The sequence below is a fragment of the Phoca vitulina genome, unplaced genomic scaffold (genome assembly GCF_004348235.1).
Source record: "Phoca vitulina isolate PV1807 unplaced genomic scaffold, GSC_HSeal_1.0 scaffold58, whole genome shotgun sequence".
Classification (NCBI taxonomy): domain Eukaryota; kingdom Metazoa; phylum Chordata; class Mammalia; order Carnivora; family Phocidae; genus Phoca; species Phoca vitulina.
This window is the reverse complement of record NW_022589761.1, coordinates 956,910-978,235: the sequence shown is the minus strand read 5'-3', so window position 1 is coordinate 978,235 and position 21,326 is coordinate 956,910.

Genomic DNA, 21,326 nt, shown 5'->3' with positions numbered 1-21,326 from the left:
GATGCCTTGGAGTGGTTCTTGTAGGGAACATTCGTTGTTTGTGCCTCCCGGCATGCATTCCTCCCCACCCACCCCCCAGGAATAAGGTGACTGTTCTTCATTTTTAGCCCATGTGCATTCAGTGAAGATGAGGCCATCCTGGCTCATCCAGTCAGCACCTTGAGTCCCTCCGGCCCTGGCGATTGGTTCCAAATGAACATATGATTCAGGCCAGGTCAGTTAGAACCAGGAGTCAACTCCAGAACTTTTGTTCAGCTGGTGAACTTGCTGCCATTAGCTTACCACATGCAGCTGCCTGTGCATCTGGTAACCTGGGAGTGCTCTGGACTGAGATGCAGCCAAATCCAGCCCCATAAATTCTCTTTTGGCTTCAACCAGTTTGGATCGCCATGTTCTATCAATATGATATACTTCTGCATTGTAGAAATCAGGTGGTTGTACCTCTCCTACGTGGAACTTAATGCTTCAGGACAGATACTATGGGGGATGGATTTCTTTAATGTCTTGTCTATGTCACACCATTTGGGTGACCCAAGGCAGTCCTAAACTGTGGCCTTGAGCACCATGTTATGATGCCCACTATCTCAGTGCACTGATGGGACTTACTGCTATTGCTGCAGGGGCTAGGTCTCAGAGTTGCAATCTTTGGCTGCTAGAAACAAATCTGAGGCTTGTTTTCAGTCTGTCATAGGCTGACATGTGACCTTCCCAGGTGTTGTCAACCTCTCTTGGTAAACTGGGAGAACAGTACATGGATTGCAGACTTGCTCTCTCTCTAACCTACTATTTTCCTGCTTTAGCACTCATTCTTCCCTTTTGGCAAGGGACAACGCTTCCCACTTCCCATCTCCTGGGCTCTTGCTCCATCAATTATCCTCCTTCTTCCATATCTCAGGCTCTACCTGTGCATTGCTTTTTCTTCCTCAGACTATGCACAGATTGAAGATTGGATACTGAGCAGCAAGTGTCCTTTCCACTCCCAACACCTTGGTCCTGCCTTCCCCTAGCTACTAATCTCCTTCCCTTTTCAGCCAAGCTTCTTGATAGTATGGCCTGTACTACTTCTGCCCATCTCATTCACTCACCCCCACTTCAGTATTCTCTGGTAAAGAGGACCAGTTTTCCATATTGGCAAAACCAGTGAAACAAGCATATGCAAAGTCACAGCACAGGACGTACTCATGGCATGGGTGGCATTGTGCCTGTGTAAGCCCTTCTGACATTGATGCCCACGGCCTCTGGGGCAAGGACACCTGGAGCCCTTCAGTTTTTTGAAACTCTACAAGCCCTAGGTTCCACAAGTTCATCTCTGATGAGCTTCCTTCTACTTACATCTTTCTTCTACATCATAGTCTCTCTTGTGCATACCCTGCCCCTGTGGATTTTATATTTAAGATACTGTCCTTCCTCCACTACAAGATCTCTCCAGTTGCACTTATGGTTTTATTTATTAGTTCTATGTACTTTCTCCCAAATATTTATCTCTGGTCCAAACCTCTCCCATGAGGTGAGTGAGTTTCCAGGGAGACAGAAGTCCACACAGAGCCCAGTAGTTTCCTCCAGATGAGGAGACTGAGTGGAGGATTCAGGGAAGCCAAAGTAGCAGACTACCAGAGAGGGGTGAAGAGAGAGAGATAGGAAAGGAGGTGAGAGAGAGAGAGAGAGAGAACACACTCTGGATTCTTCAAGTTCCATTCAAGTCTTCAGCTGAGTACCAGTCAGTGCACGCATGTGAGGAAACTACTTGAGGCAACTGAAAGAACCACTGGAAAGAAGAAGGTAGAAAAACCTCTGAACTCATATAGGGCTGGAATAGTCATGTTTCCAATAGCAAAAGTGGAAAAATCTTGTAATACACAGGACATCAGGAAAAATAATCATTACCCCATAATTTAGATTAAATGGACAGATTTCTTGAAAGACACAAATTACTAAAACTTACTCATGAAAAAAGTAGATAACCCAAATAGCCCAATATCTATTAAAGAAATTAAATGTATAGTTAAAACCTTCCCACAGGGGAACCTAGCTGGTTCAATCAGTAGAGGGTGTGACTCTTGATCCTGGGATCATTAGTTGGGTGTGGAACCTACTAAAATAAAACACAACAAACAAAGAACAACAAACTTCCCATAAAAAACAAAACAAAACTCCATGCCCTGGTGGTTTTAGTATAGAATTCTACCAATCATTTAAAGAAAAAAATGGCAATTCAATCCCAAACTCTTCTAGAAACTTGAAGATGAGGGAAGAGTTCCTAATTTATTCTATGAGGCCAGCATTACCTGTAATTTTAAAATCAGAAAAGACATTACAAGAAAAGAGGACTGCAAATTAAGATTTCTCATGAACACAGATGTGAACATTCTTAACAAGATTTTCGCAAATTGGATCCAACAAAACATAAAGAATACATCACAATCCTTATTCTAGGAACATAAGCACAGTTTAACATTTGAAAATAAATCAGTGTAGTCATTTTTTTTAGGTTTTTCACAGAAGATCAGAGATCTGAGATCAGTGTAGTCATTTTTAACAGACTAAAAAGGAAAATCATATGATCATCTCAATAAATGTAGAAAATAATTTGACAAAGATCCTACATCCAAACATGGTAAAAATTGGTAAAATTGGTAAAAATAATAGTAAACATGGTAAAAAAAAATACATGGTGACTTTTCTGATTTGTTTAGTGTATATTTTCTGGGGATGTTGTTACCCTGTTAGCATTTTGTTCTCTCATTCATCTATTCTCCTCTGAACAAAATGACAAGACAGAAAATTCACCTCAACAAAAAGAACAAGAGGCAGTACAGACTGCCAGGGACCTAATCAATACGGACATTAGTAAGATGTTGGAACTAGAGTTCAGAATGATGATTTTAAAGATACTAGCTGGGCTTGAAAAAAAGCATGGAAGTTATTAGAGAAACCCTTTCTGGAGAAATAAAAGAACTAAAATCTAACCAAGTCAAAATCAAAAAGGCTATCAATAAGGTGCAATAAAAAATGGAGGTTCTAACTGCTAAGATAAATGAGGCAGAAGAGAGAATTAGTGATAGAGAAGACCAAATGATGGAAAATAAAGAAGCTGAGAAAAAGAGAGATAAACTACTAGATCACGAGGGCAGAATTCGAGAGATAAGTGATACCATAAGATGAAACAACATTAGAATAATTGGGATCCCAGAAGAAGAAGAAAGAGAGAGAGGGGCAGATTATAGCAGAGAACTTCCCTAATTTGGGGAAGGAAACAGGCCCCAAAATCCAGGAAGCACAGAGAACCTCTCTCAAAATCAATAAAAATAGGTCAACACCCCGACATCTAATAGTAAAACTTACGAGTCTCAGAGACAAAGAGAAAATCCCGAAAGCAGCTCAGGAGAAGAGATATGTAACCTACAACGGTAGAAACATTAGATTGGCAACAGACCTATCCACAGAGACCTGGCAGGCCAGAAAGGACTGGCAGGATATATTCAGAGCACTAAATGAGAAAAATATGCAGCCAAGATTACTATATCCATCTAGGCTGTCATTGAAAATAGAAGAGATAAAAAGCTTCCAGGACAAATAAAAACTACAGGAATTTGCAAACATGAAACCAGCCCTACAAGAAATCTTGAAAGGGGTCCTCTAAGCAAAAAGAGAGCCTAAAAGCAACATAGACCAGAAAGGAACACAGACAATATACAGTAACAGTCACCTTACAGGCAATACATTGGCACCAAATTCATATCTTTCAATAGTTGCCCTGAATGTAAATGGGCTAAATGCCCCAATCAAAAGACACAGGCTATCAGATTGGATAAAAAAACAAGACCCATCGATATGCTGTCTGCAAGAGACTCATTTTAGACCCAAAGACACCCCCAGATTGAAAGTGAGGGGGTGGAAAACCATTTACCATGCTAATGGACACCAAAAGAAAGCTGGGGTGGCAATCCTTATATCAGACAAATTAGATTTTTAAACCAAAGACTGTAATAAGAGATGAGGAAGGACACTATATCCTACTTAAAGGTCTATCCAACAAGAAGATCTAACAGTTGTAAATATCTATGCCCCTAATGTGGGAGCAGCCAATTATATAAGCCAATTAATAACAAAAGCACAGAAACACATCGACAACAATACAATAATAGTAGGGGACCTTAACACCTCCCTCACTGAAATGGACAGATCATCTAAGCAAGAGATCAACAAGGAAATAAAGACTTTAAATGACACACTGGACCAAATGGACTTCACAGATATATTCAGAACATTCCATCCCAAAGCAACGGAATACACATTCTTCTCTAGTGCCCATGGAACATTCTCCAGAATCGATCACATCCTGGGTCACAAATCAGGTCTCAACTGGTACCAAAAGATTGGGATCATTCCCTGCATATTTTCAGACAACAATGCTTTGAAACTAGAACTCGATCACAAGAGGAAAGTTGGAAAGAACTCAAATACATGGAGGCTAAAGAGCATCCTACTAAAGAATGAATGGGTCAACCAGGAAATTAAAGAAGAATTTAAAAAATTCATGGAAACAAATGAAACGGAAAACACAACTATTCAAAATCTTTGGGATACAGCAAAGGCAGTCCTAAGAGGAAAGTATATAGCAATACAAGCCTTCCTCAAGAAACAAGAAAGGTCTCAAATACACAACTTAACCCTACACCTAAAGGAGCTGGAGAAAGAACAACAAATAAAGCCTAAACCCAGCAGGAGAAGAGAAATAATAAAGATCAGAACAGAAATCAATGAAATAGAAACCAAAAGAACAGTAGAACAGATCAACAAAACTAGGAGCTGGTTCTTTGAAAGAATTAACAAGATTGATAAACTCCTGGCCAGACTTATCAAAAAGAAAAGAGAAAGGACCCAAATCAACAAAATCATGAATGAAAGAGGAGAGATCACAACCAACACCAAAGAAATACAAACAATTATAAGAACATATTATGAGCAACTCTATGCCAGCAAATTAGATGACCTGGAAGAAATGGATGCATTCCTAGAGATGTATCAACTACCAAAACTGAACCAGGAAGAAATAGAAAACCTGAACAGACCTATAACCACTAAGGAAATTGAAGCAGTGATCAAAAATCTCCCAACAAACAAAAGCCTAGGGCCAGATGGATTCCCAGGGGAATTCTGCCAAACGTTTAAAGAAGAATGAATACCTATTCTTCTGAAACTGTTCCAAAAAATAGAAATGGAAGGAAAACTTCCAAACTTGTTTTATGAGGCCAGCATTACCTTGATCCCCAAACCAGACAAAGACCCCATCAAAAAGGAGAATTACAGACCAATATCCTTGATGAACATGGATGCAAAAATTCTCACCAAAATACTAGCCAATAGGATCCAACAGTACATTAAAAGGATTATTCACCACAACCAAGTGGGATTTATTCCCGGGCTGCAGGGTTGGTTCAACATCTGCAAATCAAACAACGTGATAAAATACATTAATAAAAGAAAGAACAAGAAACATATGATCCTCTCAATAGATGCAGAAAAAGCATTTGACAAAGTACAGCATCCTTTCTTGATCAAAACTCTTCAGAGTATAGGGATAGAGGGTACATACCTCAATATCATAAAAGCCATCTATGAAAAACCTACAGCGAATATCATTCTCAATGGGGAAAAACTGAGAGCTTTCCCCCTAAGGTCAGGAACGTGGCAGGGATGTCCACTATCACCACTGCTATTCAACATAGTATTGGAAGTCCTAGCCACAGCAATCAGACAACAAAAAGAAATAAAAGGCATCCAAATCAGCAAAGAAGTCAAACTCTCACTCTTTGCAGATGATATGATACTTTATGTGGAAAACTCAAAAGACTCCACCCCAAAACTGCTAGAACTCATACAGGAATTCAGTAAAGTGGCAGGATATAAAATCAATGCACAGAAGTCAGTGGCATTCCTATACACCAACAACAATACAGAAGAAAGAAATTAAGGAGTCGATCCCATTTACAATTGCACCCAAAACCATAAGATACCTAGGAATAAATCTAACCAAAGAGGCAAAGAATCTGTTCTCTGAAAACTATAAAATACTCATGAAAGAAATTGAGGAAGACACAAAGAAATGGAAAAACATTCCATGCTCATGGATTGGAAGAACAAATATTGTGAAGATGTCAATGCTACCTAGAGCAATCTACACATTCAATGCAATCCCCATCAAAATACCATCCACTGTTTTCAAAGAAATGGAACAAATAATCCTAAAATTTGTATGGAACCAGAAAAGACCCCAAATGTTGTAGCCAGAGGAATGTTGAAAAAGAAAAGCAAAGCTGGCGGCACCACGCTTCCAGACTTCAAGCTCTATTACAAAGCTGTCATCATCAAGACAGTATGGTACTGGCACAAAAACAGACACATAGATCAATGGAACAGAATAGAGAGCCCAGAAATGGACCCTCAGCTCTATGGTCAACTAATCTTCGACAAAACAGGAAAGAATGTCCAATGGAAAAAAGACAGTCTCTTCAACAAATGGTGTTGGGAAAATTGGACAGCCACATGCAGAAGAATGAAACTGGACCATTTCCCTACACCACACACAGAAATAGACTCAAAATAGTTGAAAGACCTAAATGTGAGACAGGAGTCCATCAAAATCCTAAAGGAGAACACAGGCAACAACCTCTTCGACCTCAGCCGCAGCAACTTCTTCCTAGAAACATCGCCAAAGGCAAGGGAAGCAAGGGCAAAAATGAACTATTGGGACCTTATCAAGATAAAAAGCTTTTGCACAGCAAAAGAAACAGTCAACACAACCAAAAGACAACTGACAGAATGGGAGAAGATATTTGCAAATGACATATCAGATAAAGGGCTATTATCCAAAATCTATAAAGAACTTCTTTTTTTTTTAAGATTTTATTTATTTATTTGACAGAGAGAGAGATAGCGAGAGCAGGAACACAAGCAGGGGGAGTGGGAAAGGGAGAAGCAGGCTTCCTGCCGAGCAGGGAGCCCGATGTGGGACTTGATCCCAGGACCCTGGGATCATGACCTGAGCTGAAGGCAGACGCTTAACGACTGAGCCACCCAGGCGCCCTCTATAAAGAACTTCTTAAATTCAACACCCAAAGAACAAATGATCCAATCAAGAAATGGACAGAAGACATGAACAGACATTTTTCCAAAGAAGACATCCAAATGGCCAACAGACACATGAAAAAGTGCTCAACATCACTCGGCATCAGGGAAATCCAAATCAAAACCTCAATGAGATACCACCTCACACCAGTCAGAATGGCTAAAATTAACAAGTCAGGAAATGACAGATGTTGGCGGGGATGCGGAGAAAGGGGAACCCTCCTACACTGTTGGTGGGAATGCATGCTGGTGCAGCCACTCTGGAAAAATGTATGGAGGTTCTTCAAAAAGTTGAAAATAGAGCTACCCTACGATCCAGCAATTGCACTACTGGGTATTTACCCCAAAGATACAAATGTAGGGATCCAAAGGGGTACGTGGACCCCAATGTTTATAGCAGCAATGTCCACAATAGCCAAACTGTGGAAAGAGCCAAGATGTCCATCGACAGATGAATGGATAAAGAAGAGGTGGTATATATATACAATGGAATATTATGCAGCCATCAAAAGGAATGAAATCTTGCCATTTGCAACAACGTGAATAGAACTGGAGAGTGTTATGCTGAGCGAAATAAGTCAATCAGAGAAAGACATGTGTCATATGACCTCACTGATATGAGGAATCCTTAATCTCAGGAAACAAACAGAGGGTTGCTGGAGTGGTGGGGAGTGGAAGGGATGGGGTGGCTGGGTGATAGACACTGGGGAGGGTATGTGTTATGGTGAGCGCTGTGAATTGTGCAAGACTGTTGAATCACAGATCTGTACCTCTGAAACAAATAATACATTATATGTTAAAAAAAAAAAAAGAATAATATAGCAGGAGGGGAAGAATGAAGGGGGGAAACCAGAGGGGGAGACAAACCATGAGAGACTATGGACTCTGAGAAGCAAACTGAGGGTTCTAGAGGGGAGGGGGGTGGGTGGATGGGTTAGCCTGGTGAAAGGTTAAAGAGGGCACATTCTGCATGGAGCACTGGGTGTTATACGCAAACAATGAATCATGGAACACTACATCAAAAACTAATGATGATGGTGGTGATTAACATAACATAATAATAAAAAAAATTTTAAAAAACCAGAATTTTGTCAACCAGATAAAGAACTTCTGTGAAAAACCTGCTAACATCATACTTAATGGTGAAAGAGAAAATACTATTCCATAAGTTCAATAACAAGACACGTATGGACATTCTCACCACTTCTATTCACTTCTATGCTGGAGGTGGTAGTTGGTGCAATAATGCATGAAAAAAAAAAGCCAGCATACAATTAGTAAAGGAAGAAGCTAAGCCATATTACTTTGCTGACAGCATCTATCTATGTAGGAAATTATAAGGAATCTACAAAAAAAAAAAAAAAAAAACAACAACAGCTATGGAACTTAATAGTGAGTTTAGTAAGGTTGCAAGAAAAAGATCAATATGAGCAAGCACATTACATTTCCCTATACTAGCAATAATGAGAAATTTATATTCAAAATAATGCAATTTATGATAGCATCAAAAGTTTGAACTACCTACAGATAAGTTTGGCAAAAGATGTGCAAGTCCTGTAGATTTAAACCTACAAGACACTGCTGAGAGAAATTAGATTCACATAAACGTGGAGACATATATCATGTTCATGGATCGGAAGATTCAATATTGTTAAGATGTCAATTCTCTTCAACTTGATCTATAGATTTAACATAATCTCAATCAAAATCCTAGACGTTTTTTGTAGAAACTGATATGCTAATTAAAAAATTTATATGTGGGGCGCCTGGGTGGCTCAGTCGTTAAGCGTCTGCCTTCGGCTCAGGTCATGATCCCAGGGTCCTGGGATCGAGCCCCGCATCGGGCTCCCTGCTCAGCGGGAAGCCTGCTCCTCCCTCTCCCACTCCCCCTGCTTGTGTTCCCTCTCTCGCTGTGTCTCTCTCTGTCAAATAAATAAAATCTTTAAAAAAAAATTTTATATGTAAGTGCAAAGGTCCTAGGTATCTAAAATAATTTGGAAAGGAAGAACAAAGTTGGAGGACTTGCACTAACTGGAAAGGGAGCAAGTAAGTGGCCAGTTGTGCTTGGGGCTTTATGGCCAGGCATGGTTTGGCAAATCTTCCATCCATATCTCATTGTCAGAGTTGAGTCAGTCTGGGTTACAGACTGGGTGTTGGCCAACCCTGATCCTCTTGGGTTGCTTTCATCCACCACACGCACCTCTCCCCAAGCATCTGTGTGCTTTTGGCTAACAGACCATACCTGAAACATTCTGTGGGATGTTTTTGAACACCAGAGCCTCCTCCTTTGTAGGTAGAGAATATTTTCTCACTTGGAGCATCCCATAAACATGATTGCCTGTTCTGGGGGAAGAAAAGACCAGCAACTTTGCTTTGAGGTAGGTCAAACTTTGAGGTGTAACTTATACTTCAGAGCTTCCCAAGGGATCAGGCTGAATCTGGGACTTCACTGAGAATCACACCCTTCCTTGCCCTCTCCCTTCTCTGTCCTGCTTCCCCGCTACTCCCTTACTGGCTTCTTTAGGAGCAATTTTTCAACAGATCAGTTGCACCCAAGAGATGCATGTGCCAGTGAGCATCTAGCTAGTCTCACTGCTCCTGTTTTTAAATCTAACTTTGTGTTTTAGAGACTTGAGTCTAGACTTCCTTTTTTCTTTTTTTTTTTTTTTTTTTTTTAAGAAACCTCTTGCATGTGTCTCCATCAATGAGCTCTGTTTACATGTCTGCTTCCCTTTATTAGACCAGCTCTCCTGCAGTCAGAAACGAGCCACGTTCATCTGGGTGTCCCTGGTGCTCGTGTAGCCTGGCGACAGGCATACAGTAACTGCTGGATGACATACCATTCCTGAACTTCACATCTCTTCATGAGGTTCTGCTGCCAGGGTAGCATGAGGCGCCCTTTGAGAGGTTTTTGTTCTCTGCTGCCTCCCTGACATGGAGAGTTGAGATATCCAAGAAGCCAGCTAGAGAGGGAAGTTGTACCCTTGCTGCTGTTCTCAACCCAGTTTTCTGAACTCTGGTATTTGCATGAAAATTTTAAATCATCCCTGCCCCCCCCAGGCATTACAGCTCCCAAATTACACACTCTATTGCTTTGCAATTAAGCAATAATGCAATTAGAACGAATGCAGCAAAGATGATGATTTGTGGGGCCCGTTCATAAAAATGCTTTATTTAAATATTAAGCTCAGTGCAGAGAAAGAATAAACAGACATATTTTTTTCTTTTCTCCTTCTTTTTTACATAAAAAGGAATTGGTCTCAAAACAGTTGTGGGTTTTATGAGTCATCACGTCTGTTCAGCCTGTAGCTTTCTGCCTTGAGATGCATCAGAGGAGTCTCTCCCTTGTGGTATCTACTTTGCTCATCTCTGCCAGGCAGTGGGGGTGGTTTCACAGGCAGATCACGTCCTTGCACCTTGTGCAGCCCCTCAGATGCTTTGCCAAGCTGTTTCCTGGGGACCCAGTGACAGCAGCCTCATACCTTCCACCCTTCCCTCTCCTGGGTCAGTGTGTGGGTGGGGAGGCAGTGCAATGGAGGAGGGACCATCAAAGCAGAGCTCTATACTTGGAGAGCAGGATTTCTGTGGCAGTGACCCCACGATGGGCTTCCCTGGCATTTCTTCGTCAGATGGGGACTCCAGACTGACATGGTTCCCTGGCTCCCAAAGCAGGTCTGGTGAACATAATACAGAGAGCACAGCAAGTGCTTCAGAAAGCACAATGTCTCACATTGTGATATAGTCACCTTCCCATATTTTTTATTAAAATAGTCTTCCTATTTGAGATGGTAGTAATAATGGTTTTTCTGATATTCTTGCTCACTAGAATCAGGTTCCCAAATGGTTTTGTATTAGGTTGAACCATGTGAAATTGATAATATTCAGTTTTGACATCTTTGACCTATGAAAATGGCAAATTTGCTGCAATTTGATCATTTTGACGAATAAAAATGGCATTTCAGATGGCTTGATCTAGTAATTTTACTAATGCAAGAGAAACCAACCATCTGTTGCCCAGTGGTATCATGGAAATGACTTCATGCTAGAGTTTAGAATCAAGCTTGATTTCCACATTTTCCAGCAACCTTGGTACCTCATCTCACCTGGATGAAGTTCAGCCCATCTGTGGAGTGGATCTCTCCTCCAGTTTCCCAGGGTCATGTGAGATGGTGAGCATTAAATCATCCCTTAAAGGAGTAAAGAGTCCAGTGCATGCAGGGTTAATGGCCTGCAGTTGGGATGATTCTTATATGTAATGATCAAACCTTTGGCTTGGGCTCTCTGGGAACAAAGTGTTCCTTCTGGAGACCAGCTCTGGGGACTGGACAAGGTAGATTTGGGATGCTAAATCCTGTATGTGCCATAGTGGCATCTCATCAACAGTCAGAACAATTGGGTTGAAGGTGCAAAAATCAACCCATCAGTTACTTTGTTTCCAGGAAGTTATGTAACCAGTTTGGATCTTTTAAAAAAAGAAACTGACTTTAAGAAAAAAAAAAAAAAAACCCTGAAATTCAGTTTTCTTTTCTCAGGGTGGCTTAGAGATCATGTTATTTATAAAATGTTTTGAAATTCTGAGTAAGAGTAATATCAAAGAGGAAAAAAGGATCATTCTTCAAGAAGACATTTCTAACTTCTAAACCTCATAAAATGACTTTACTTAATAGTCTACCTATCAAAAATCTCTACTAACTATATTTTTGTACAGGGCTTGATACAGCAGTAAATGATATTCCTATTATAGAGCTGGAGGAATCACAAGATTCTCAAATGACTCTAGGACCTCCAAGACCATGTAGTTCAGTCTATTCAGTCTAGTCTGTCTTTGGAGATTGTGAATGTTGTTGGTTGCCTGCCCATTTTCAGCCACCCTTCCCACCTTAGTGTATGCCAGCTCCACTTCCAATAGCTAGCATCTGTATCTCTCTGCCTCAGGGCTCCTTTGTCACTGGGCACAGCAAGCTAGAAGCTCTGGGAATCAGCAGGCAGGAGTTGGTGTATAAATACCCCAGCTCTCTCACCCCTGGTTGGGATAACTCAGGTGTGATTTGCCATCTCCCAGAGTTCCCTGGTGGGATTAGTTTCAGTTCCCCATGGTGGTAATGAGTCTGATAACACACACTTTACTGGTTGTCTCGCTTTCCACCTCCACTATAGATATCGCATGACCTCCCAAAACAGACTACTTTTGCTCTAACTTTCATCTCAGGATCTGCATCTGGGGCAACCCATGACCTTCAGTGATCTGGGTATGGTCTTTGTGTGATCCCATCTTTTTAATCTGAAAGATAGGTTTATCCTTGGGCATGTTGGATAACTGCTTAGTGTGATAATATATATAATAACTGAAATTATATGAACTTATGCATTGTCCCCAGAATTTAGTTGTTTTAGACAGATTGAAATTTGTTTTTTTTGTTGGTAGCCCTCAACTTCCTCTTGGGGAGCATATTTGTCCTGCCCTCAGTTCTTACTTCTAGTGAGAGGTTATGACTCATCCTTGTCCAATGAGAGTGCCACACCTCCCTGGCCATGTGACTGGTTCTCAGTTTGGCACATAACCCAAGACAGATCACTGAAAGACAACCCCAGGAGCTTTCGGGAGAGAGATGGTCCCAGGAGCTTTCGGGAGAGAGATGGTCTCTTTCCACTGGTTGCCAAAGTAGAGGGCATAATCCCTGTGAGTCACCACACAGACAGAGACCTGCCCAGGACCCAAGTCAGCCCTGAGGAAAGCAGAGCTGGGAGGTGGAGGGAGAATCGGACCTGGTGATGATGTTTGCATCCTTGATCCAGCATGCCTGCACTTTTCCTCACATGAGCTGTTTTTCCTATTACTTGTTATAGTCATGACCACACTGCTGTACTTGAGAGGAGGTTTCTCTGGAGTTTGGGAGTACAGAGTTCCCTTCCCAGCAGTTGCTTTCCTAAGGGGGGCTGCGGACTCTTCTAGAGTATGGGCACTGAGAAGAGAACTCCTGGCTCCAGTGCCAGGCCCATGAGTAAGGGTAAACTCCATCAGGTCTGCAAGATCACTGTGGGGTCCAATTCTGGGTCTGGCTGTATTGGGAAGCCTGCGTTGGGTAGCCCTTTCCAGAAGAGTGGTGTGCAGGGTTTGGACAGAAGGGCAGGGCACCGGGGCGCCTGGGTGGCTCAGTTGTTAAGCATCTGCCTTCGGCTCAGGTCATGATCCCAGGGTCCTGGGATCGAGCCCCACATCGGGCTCCCTGCTCCACGGGAAGCCTGCTTCTCCCTCTCCCACTCCCCCTGCTTGTGTTCCCTCTCTCGCTGTGTCTCTCTCTCTGTCAAATAAATAAATAAAATCTTTAAAAAAAAAAAAAAAAGAAGGGCAGGGCACCATGGTGATATGAAATACTAAGCAACAGGTGTCAGGTTGCCCTGCTCCTGCAGGACCATCCCTGGACAATGGTGACAAATGTGATTTTCCCCGGTCCCCCTGAAGGCTCACAGACACTCTGCAGCATCCAGTTTATAGGGTCTCCACTGAGATTGTTTCTCCCCTAACTGGATACTGCCCCAAACCCCATGGATGTTTCAGCCTGAGACCTTGGTCATCTCCTGCCTGGCTAGTAGGAAGATGGGGCTGAGAAGGGTAATATGACCACAGCCATGAAGAGCAATTGAAATAGGAGTGTCTGCTACTGGTAACTGCTGAAGCCATGGACAGGAGACGACAGACACAGATGGAGACGAGGGAGTGCAAGGCACAGGTGTGGTACCCTGCAGGCTGGAGCCCTCACTGGAGAGGGCAGAAGACACCGGAGCTGGAGAGAAATGAGATTTACACGAGGAAGGACAGGCGAGGACACTCCAGGGACTGGGCAAAGTGGGCAAAAGAAGCAGACCACTTTGACTTGGCCACTTGATGCCTCTGTCCCACAAGTGCTGTGACAAAATGTAAAATAACTGTTTTTAATTAATTTGTGATGTTCCTGTCACAATCCCTGGCAGATGATGGGAGGGTGAGGCTCAGGGCTGGGGTCTGATTTGGTCTGACTTGATCATTACTTGGTGAAAGTAATTACTTGGCTGAAAGTTTAATGGCTTGGTTTGTAGGCTGTGTTAAATGTCCCTGTGTAAAAAAAAAAGCCCCATGAAAATGTCATTGACAACTCACTCCTTATCATATCTCAACCAGCAAGAAGTTTTCCTCGTAATCTTTGCTGTAGCAAAGTGGCTTCTCTTGTTGGTTGTGGGGAGGGATGGGTGCTTACTCTGTGAGGCTGACGAGGGTCCTCCTTGGCTACTCAAAGGAGTGTGCACAGCGACATCAGCACCACCTTGTTGGAAATGCAGACTCTCAGGCCTTACCCCGGACCTGCATTTTAACAAGACCCTCCCAGTAGTTTGTGAGCACAGAGAAGTGGGAGCAGCATTGATATAATGGACATCCATTACAGCATCTTCCCAGATACAATGGCACCCCATTCCCTCACCAAAAGAAGGGGGTGGGGCTGGAAGGCACATTGGATAACATAACCCCAGCTCCTTGTCACATTTGATTAGATTAGGGCTAGTCATCTGACCCAAGCTGGGCCAATCACAACCCTTCTCTGGGAATTTGGATAGGACTCTGTGTGTGTGTGTGTGTGTGTGTGTGTGTGTGTGTGTGAGAGAGAGAGAGAGAGACAGAGACAGAGACAGAGACAAAGAGAGAGACAGACAGAGAGACAGAGAGACAAAGACAGGGAGAGACAGAGAGGCATTGAGACAGAGAGAGAGGTACACACCTTCTCCTTGGGCAGCTAGATGTGTAACTTATATACTTGAGAATGGGATGTCTTTTACCAGATGCAAGGCCCTGAGGAAAGGGATGTGTTAGGCAATGGATAGTTCTGGCTTTTATGGTCTTGTTCTAGCCCCATCCTGAAGCACAAGCTCAAATTCCACCCTTGGGTTCCATGAGGCTACCTTGCATCCTGATAAATTCCCCTTGTCAGCCCGGCTTGGGTTGGCTAACTATGTCAGCTGGGATTTGTGGTGGCAGCAATGGAACCATGACCTTGGATATCTTCCATTGGAGAGAATCTCTTGGTTGGTAAAGGCTGTCAGGGGCTCATGGGAGGCAGGTGCACCAAAGGAGGTGGGTGGGTGGGCAGCCGAAGACACAGTCGGAGTTATGCAGCAAGGACAATCCAGTAAACATAAGCCATTGCCACCTGGAAGTGGCCCCAAACTGTTCTTCTCACCCTCTGTCTCTCCCTCCAGGGGCCCCAGTGGCCCTGAGGCTGCCCAGGGGGTGGGGAATGGGCAGATTTAGCTGCTTTGGCTCTCTTGTGGGTCCCTCACAGATCCACCTCCCACAGAGCTGCACACACCGAGAACATGGTAATTTCCCAAGGAAATTCAGTTATAAAGGAAGAATGGCTGCTGGACAGCCCAAAACTGCAAAGCTCTGAGTTCTAATCAGAGCCTGGGGCAAGGACTTGAGTGGAGGCAATTTATTTGGGGATGATTCTAGAAAGTGGACGGCAGGGAGCAGAGAGCGAGGCTGGAAGGAGGAAAAGACAATAAAGGATGTTCTATCTAGGTCATTTCTGTAGGCAATGGGACTTGGCTGTACACTAAGAAGTAGGCAGAATGCCTTTGAGAACGATCCACCTGAGAATGGGGAGGAAGGCATTCCCACAGGACCAATGGGATCCTTCGGTAGCCACCCAACCCCACTGTGCTTCCACTATGACTGCTCCAGACTGAACAGGTGCTAGTGGAAGCCCTGAGTGGAAAAGCTTAGTGGAAGCCCTGAGTGGAAAAGCAGAGGACACGGGCCAAGCCTCTGAGACGGGTCCTTGGCCAGCATCTGGGAGTGTCCACCACAGCTGGGTAAAGCCTGAGAAGGCTGAGGGAAGGTCTGCATGGTGCGAAAAGCATCTGCTCCAGCCATGACACACCAACAGGTCATGTTTAAATAACCTAAGTAACTTAGATGTGGGAACACAGTAGATGCCCCCAAATTGGAATGATGGAATAATTATCTCAAAAAGTGTTTGTCAATGATGTAGTGAAAATTTCGCTTTCGATCTTGACCAATGGCATAAATTGGGAAATTGGGAACTTTATTCATGATCTTTCTGGTCTTATGGACTTTTTTCTACAATTTCTATTTTATAGAAAATGTACATGGTAACATGCCAAATACCGCACAACTCTTTAATAAATAAAAACCAATTGCTGAAATATTTCCTGCTTGATAGATCATTTTCTTAGTCTCTGCCTCATACAATTTAGGAGGAAATGGCAAATTTCTTATTTATTTGACTGATTTTAGTTTTTAACACGGTCAACAAACACATCTTTTTGACCTGGATCTGCCTATTCATTGGCACAATCTCCGTGGGGCCCATTTCTGCTGTCCGGGGAGTCTGTGTGCACAGAACGCGAGGCCCTGGCAAAGGTAGGAGAGGAAGAGCTGGTGCTCGAGTTTTCTTTGACTGGAGGTTTCCTTGTTACTTTTGTGGTGTGCCTGGCTTCCCCCACATCTGTCTCCATCGTGACGGGTGCCCTCTGATTCACGCAGCACAGCACTCCGTCGTGACAGGTGCCCAGCACTCTCTCCCAGGCCCCGCCTGCATGGAATGGCTCAGAACACGCCACTCCCCGTGGCTGACTCCGCTTTCAGCGTAGCTGTGTGTCTTGGCCCTGTCCAGAGATCCATCCATGTTCCTGAGTGGGCTCTGACGCTCCACATGGGCTGCCTTTGGCTCAGCCGCACCGAGACCCACAGTTCTTGTTCCCACATCTCAACACCTCTTGGGAAGAGATGCAGTGAGCCCTCCAATTCTGGTGACAGCCGCTGTGAGAAAGCACCGAGTTTTGCCCAAATGACGGCAACTCTGGTCTTCATAGGGGAAATCCCGCCGTGTCTGTGTCTAATAGGACTCTCCTAGCGTCAGGGTGAGAGAGGGAAGGCTCTTAAGGCCCATCTTAAATGCCCTTTCAATTCAATTCCATGAATGTTTGATGAGCCCCTGCTTCCCTCCCCCACACCCCATCACAAGTAATTATTTCTCCCCCTGGGTCCCCTTCTACCCCATTACTGTGCTTATCTTGGTCCAACTGGAATTCCAGTGAACTGTGGATGTGTTCATCCCTTCTGCTGGACCACCAGCTCCTTTAATGAATTGTGGAAGGGGGAATCCTTCCATAATCAGCTCTTTGTCCTGTGCAGAGCTGTGTGTGGAATAATAACCAATGTGTGTTTGAGTTTGAATTTGAATAACAGTAGCTAATGTCAGGCTCTGCAGACCTCATGGGTCCATGGCCCCCAGGACACCCCGTATCCCTAGTCTCCCCTTCCTCTGAGTCCTGCTTGCCACCTATCCTGTGTTTGGGCCAAACAGATTTCTTTTTGGGGTGGGGGGTGTGGTAGATCACCCACCTCAGATGAACCCCAAGCTCCCACCTCAGTGGCCTGCTGCATGCTCGGGCACCAGGGAGCCAGGTGTGAAAAGATTCACGTTCCCGGAGAGCCCCTTCCTAGAGTAAATGTCCTTCTGAAAACCACTGGGAGGTTACATTTTTGTACATGAATCATCCTTTCTGTGTGTGAGAATTGCTTTAATTAAAAATATTTTATTGCTTTTATTTTATTACAAAAGAAGTGTTCATCACAGAAAAGTTGAGCCTTACAGTCAGCACTAAAGCGCACACGATCAATCCCACCCACCATGGAGACACCCTCAACACCCTGGTGTATAACCTTCCAAACCTGTGTGTGTGTGTGTGTGTGTGCACTTACGCGTGTGCTTCTATTCTCTGTATAATAAAATTAAGATTCAAGCCTTATTTTAAACATGCTGCAGGAGCTTGCTATTTAGGGGAATTCTAAAGTAATTCCTTTTGGGACATGAATAATTCCTCTGGGATTTATTGGTGCTACTGGCTCAGGTAAAATCTAGAAGTCATAAACTGTTTATGGTTGGGGGTGTGTATGTCTGATAGTCTTTGAAAATTTCTATTTCTGTCGCTGCCTCCACATCCATTCATCCATCCATCCATCCATCCATCATCCATTAGCCTATCATGTATTTTTTAATTGAGTGTTGAGAGACTGACATAAAGAGAGGCAGGGAAGCCAGGGTTGGGTTGATTGAGTGCCCTCCGCAGGGAGCCTCACACACTCAGGGCCACATATTTATGGCGTTCCCCAAGGACTGGATTACACCAGGAAAGATTAACATCCCTGCTGCACAAATTAAAAATACTCTATTATTTGCAGCGTGGAGCGGACTAGCTGAAGATCAGCATCTTCTCTTTGAACAACATAATTGAATGTCTCTCAGCCTGAACCCCTCGCTGTATTGATTTGAATTAATTATTTGTGCATTTGTAATCTGGCTTCCCCAGCCCAGGAGTGCCCCACGTCACAACGCTGCGTGGCCACCTCCTCCCCAGCCATCACCACTAGTCTGGAAGCCTTTGACAGTTCTAAGGACAATTAATCAGTCAAATGGAATCAGTTTTTGCTGATAAAGGAGAGCCTTCCCTGTAAGACTGACATTCCATTTTATGGGCATTAACGTTCTGAAAAGTGACTGTGGTCTGCTTGAGTTAAAAGCACCGATTCATTAGGACCCTGTTTGGAGAAGCTGTGGGAGGTGGTGGTTGGTGGGATCAAATTTTTACCATTGAGGGGCTTAGAGCTGGGTCGTTGGAGAGGAGCTTGAACAATACCAAGCTTTTTGGGATTTAGGGAGCAGGACGATGTTCAGCTGCAAACAGGGCATTAGTCGGTTACGTAGATAAGATGTGTTGGTAGATTGTGCTGTAGACATACTGCAGACTTTCCAAAGCAAAATGGAAAATTTTGTATACTATAATTTACTGAAAAAAAAAAGCACTGAAAAATCAACATTTGCAAGGAAAAGAAAACTCAGGTTATCTGCAATCCAATTTAACTTCACTGTGTTCTTAAATCAAAAACTGGATACATGTTCTACAGAAACATCAATTACCTGCTATGGGAATGGAAAGTGGTTAACCCTAAAACTTCTTTTGCTTCATCCCCCTCTGGGGAGCATTCTGAGTGGTTGCAATCCCTTCTGGCCTGCAAGGCCAGGAGAGTGGACACAGCTCTCAGAGGCTGCTGAGGGTGAGGCAGGATGGAGGCTGGCAAGGGGCCTCCTGGGTGGGGGGGCGCTCATTGGCCCCCAGGTGCTCACAGATTGGGCACCTGCATGAAGCAGGCTGGGTGGGGCGAGAGAGTGGTAGGGCTTGTCGGGAAGTGGGGAGACTGTGCTCTTTCTCAGGGGACAGCTGCTTGGCACCCACCCATTGTCACCACATAGGAATGTGGGCCCCATGTGGCAACATATTATGATTTTCTCAAGAGAAGCCAGAAATTTGAATTTTTACATGAGAGCTCCTGATATTGTAAATAATAACCAACATCCTTGTGCAGGCCAAGCAAAATACGTGTGTAAGCCAGAGGTAGCTCATGAAATTTCAGTTTGCAACCTCTGGGCGGGAGACTGAGGTAGGTGTGAGTTTGTCTTGGAGGCTGTAGAAAGGGAAAGTTGAATGTTACTTTTCTGACTTAATAGAAATCCCTGATGAGACTCAGTCTTTTCTTCTTTTGTTTTTAACCTCACCTGCGCTGAACTGATTGATCACTATCCTTGTTCGTGATAAGCTCTCATCATTGATTCAAGTGTGTTATTATTCACGCCTTCATTCAAAATAATGCAGTCAGTACCCGAACTCACCACTGAATTTGAAAACTAAGATCTTGATAATGCCCTACATCCACCTGTGGGCTCCCCCTTCACCCCATCTCTCTGCCTCCTTTGACCAAGGTCACTTGGTCACTTCTCTGAGGACTCCTGTCCTTCCTGCAAAGCTTTGCCCTGAAATGCTGCCCGGAGGACACATATGGGTCGGCACCACGGGGTGCTGCCAACCAGGGGCAGCCCTTATCACGACTGCAGAACGCAGGGCCGCTCCCCTGGGTCTGGGGTGTGGCCCACTCTCTCCAACATGCCTGTTCCCCTCGCCCCCTTCCCGCCCTCCTCCACACCCCCATGCAGTCTCCTGTTGGGGTGGACTTTGCCCTGCCATCATTTCCGTCCTCTCCCCTCCTGCCTTCTGTTTTGGTGTTATTTGCAACGATGACCCGTACTTCCACAATCCCTTTTAGCCAACTGGGTGGTCTTCACAGCCTGGGGCCAGAGCTCCTGAATCACCTGCAGTCCCTTCTTCTCAAATCAAAATATTCATCTTTGTCCTCCTACTTGAGCCCCTGTCTGCCATGGACTCGGACCAAAATCCAAGGGAAAAGGTGGTTTGGGTGGTGAGCCCCATCCCCTGGTTTCCATTTTGGGTGGGTGCTTGTTCCTCCTGGCTTGTATACATCTCATAAAACTCAATGGAACCTGCCCATTCTTTGTCGCCATCTCGGAATGCCTCAGGCGGGACCTCAGGGAGCACGTATGGAGGTCTTCGTCAATCGGCTTTCTGGGTGCACAAGTGAACCCTTCACTTCTCCTTCCTTTGAGTCCAGGGCGCTGAACCAGCAGGGGTCCACGGTCAGAGGGATTTGTTTTTGCCTCTCATGGACCCCAGTTCCGCCTTGGCCTTGGTCTGACTTCCACTGGCCTCTGTTGGGAGGTTAAGCCCAGCCTCACCCATGACTTCCTTCCTGGACATCCTTGGTCCCGAGGAGAACTCATAGTGTTGTTCCTCCGAGTGTGAGGTGCTGCCCATCTGTGCAGAATGCGGGCGGCCCAGGAGAGCAGTTCCCCAGAACACATCTGCCTGCTTCTTTCCCGTGTGCATCAGGTCCAGTTGCTTCCGGCAGAAACCTGGCTGACTGCACATATGCAGAGGGGTCTGGTTTTGGGGATGGGAAACGGCCCCCCAGCTCCCGGTCCCTGGAGCGATCTGGCACAATGTTAGCCCACCACTCACACATCGTTTCCATTCAACCTGGAGTCTGCCCGGGAGGTGCCTCTTTCTTTTCAAGCACAGAGGGCCTGTATTTAACATGACATTAGCCCGCTGCAGTATTGAGTTAGCTATAAAAGAGATGATACTCTGGACAGAATCACTATCCACCAGACAAATGATTAAATTTACAGCTTGATTGTTGCTGATCAATAGAAATGAAATGTGAACAACTAAATGTATCCGCCAGAAACAGCAACCGGAGGTGGTCTCCCCATGGGCATCACAGCTCCACA